The 2,493-nt window shown below is 48.6% G+C and overlaps 1 non-coding gene across 1 annotated transcript; it reads right to left on the reverse strand.

The window, feature by feature from the left end:
* Window positions 1–1,100: 1,100 nt before the first annotated feature.
* Window positions 1,101–1,182, reverse strand: TRNAS-AGA. The gene has a single exon. It is a non-coding gene; the product is annotated as a tRNA-Ser (tRNA).
* Window positions 1,183–2,493: the final 1,311 nt, after the last annotated feature.

Consider the following 2,493-nt stretch of genomic DNA (forward strand, 5'->3'; position numbering starts at 1 on the left):
CTGAAAACTGACCATTTATTCCTACCCTTTGTTTCTTGTCTTTTAACCAGTTATTGATCCACGTGAGGACCTTCCGGAGGTGAAAGTAAGCCGGTATGTTCCGGTATGGGGTACCGGCAAGAGCCAGTACGCTGTGCCAGCCCGGCCCGGCTTCCCCAGGCTGGTGATTTAAAGGGCCCAGGGCTCCCTGTAGCGGCCGGAGCCCCGGGCCCTTTAAATCACCTCCCGAGCCCCCCTGCCGGAGCCCCGGGGAGCAAATCACTGCCGTGGATGGTGCTCTCTCTCGCTCTGCCAACACAGAGCAGGGGCGGCAGAAGCTTCCTTACAGTGGGGGGGGCACCGTTGTCCGAACTGTGGCACCCCCATGACACCCCTTCCCTAAGGACCCCCACTCACACCACCTCTCCCCCTGAGGCCACACCCACAGACGCCTCTTCCCCAAGACTGCACCCTTACCCCCCCTCCATCATTTGTCCTAACAGCCAGTAAAGAGTGGTGGGGCCATGGCCCTCTAAACCCCCTGTTCCAGCCCCCCTGACACAGAGCTAAGCAGGCAGCAGTGTGTGTGCGTGTGACAGAGAGTGCTGTGCTGAGCTGAGCCAGTGAGAGAAGGGGGCTGATGTCGGGGCTGTCCCCTGCCTCTGGACTGGTCGCTTCCAGCAGCTGTCTGAACTTAGAGACAGTGTGTGACACACTCACTCTTCTGCAACGCACACACTCTCTCCCCCCCCCCACACATGCTCTCTACCCTATCACACACATTGCAGTTGGAAAGCAGCTGGCAATCTAGTAGGATGCCCATGGAACAATGGGATAGAAACCTGCATCATGTGATGCTGTACCAGCCTGTGAGGCATTGCAAACCCTTTCCAAAGCACCCTGCAGCCAGTTGCACAGTGGGATAGCTACCCACAGTGCACTGCTCTCTGTGGCGATCCAAGAGATGCTAGCATGGATGTGCTCTGGTGACACAGGGTGGACATGCAACAGCTGTTCAATTAAAACACTTTAACTTAAACCACATTATTCTTTCATGTAGACATAACTGAAGAGTGAGACAAGACCCAGCTCCATTGAAACTAAAGAACCACAACTTCCTGCGTAGTTGGCAGGATTTGAACCTGCGCAGGGAGACCCCAATGGATTTCTAGTCCATCACCTTAACCACTTGGCCACAACTACTTGCTTGATATGTAGTTTCACTGCACTCTAGTTCTGTCCGTGCAGTTAACCCATCTCCCCGAGAGGTGGTAGCTATGTCAGTGGGGGAAGCTATGTTGGTGGGTGTGCAAGCTGTGGTGTCTACATGTGTATATAAAGTTTAATCAAACCCCATTTTTTAAACCCCTGAGGTCTGGGAATAGAAAAGGAGCTCTCTGAGGCAGAGCCCGTCCTTCAAAATCCTTAAGATCACTGACTTGCCTATGCAAATGTTATGGGAGTATAGCTCAGTGGTAGCGTGTTTAATTGCAGATCTAAGTGGTCCTTGGTTCAAATCCAAGTGCTCCCTTACAAACTTGCACTTTCAGTAAAAGTAATTCCATCTCCAGTGTGTTCAGGAGCTCCCCTAAATAGGGATCCCTAAAATGAATTGACACGCTCAATGCTTTCCTGTGCAAATGCATAGAAACCTAGCAAACATGTCCCCCAGCTGAAATCAGTTCCAATCCTCTAAGTGTCTAGTTTCATTTTCATCAATTAAACAAAGGCACATGAAGTCACATTTGCAGGTCTTTGGTCTCTATGGGCTACAATGTGCAGAAGAACAAGAACCACATCCACGTGGGAGGCATGGACTAGTCTGTATTACATTTGGTAAGTAAGTTGTCATTGGGACTGAAAACTCTACTGGAGGTGGACAGGAGCCTGTTACAAAACTAAAATAACCAAGATTTACCAAACTCCCTGTTACACATTCAATCCTCTCTTTGTGCACAAAGCATCAATTGGGGCTCTAATAAATGGCAACCTTCCTTTAACACAGATCGTTGTTTCTTGTGAATTCAGATACATTCGAATGGCAGCTGTTCAGAGGTCATGTGCTGCTAGTTCATGAGCAGCAGCAGAGTCTCTGTACATTTACCAACCGTAGAGCTGGGTGTGTCTGCATCCAAGTAACTGCAGAGTCAGTGTAGTCCCAGACAGTTAATTGCACAGTCTCACTTTCTGGTCTCATTGATCATTTGGGTAGAAACAGCAACGGTTTGGTGGGTTTTGTTTTTTTTCCCCTTTGTTTTCTCCTAAGGAATGTGTGATCTTGAGCATGTTAGTTTAAGTTCCCTGTGGGTTAGGAAAATTCCATCTCCTTGAAATAGCTGGGAAGTGACCTGTTTGTATAACCTAGAATATAGGAGCTTTTAAAGAAGACATTGCTTTACAATTATGCTGGGATAAAAACAGTAAATTCCATGGCCAGATACCAGGCCAGGATCAATTGATGGGGCCAGGATCAATTAATTACAAGAGAAACAATCTCTTGGGAAGTAGCTGTAA

This window comes from Mauremys reevesii, linkage group 12 (assembly GCF_016161935.1).
Source record: "Mauremys reevesii isolate NIE-2019 linkage group 12, ASM1616193v1, whole genome shotgun sequence".
Classification (NCBI taxonomy): domain Eukaryota; kingdom Metazoa; phylum Chordata; order Testudines; family Geoemydidae; genus Mauremys; species Mauremys reevesii.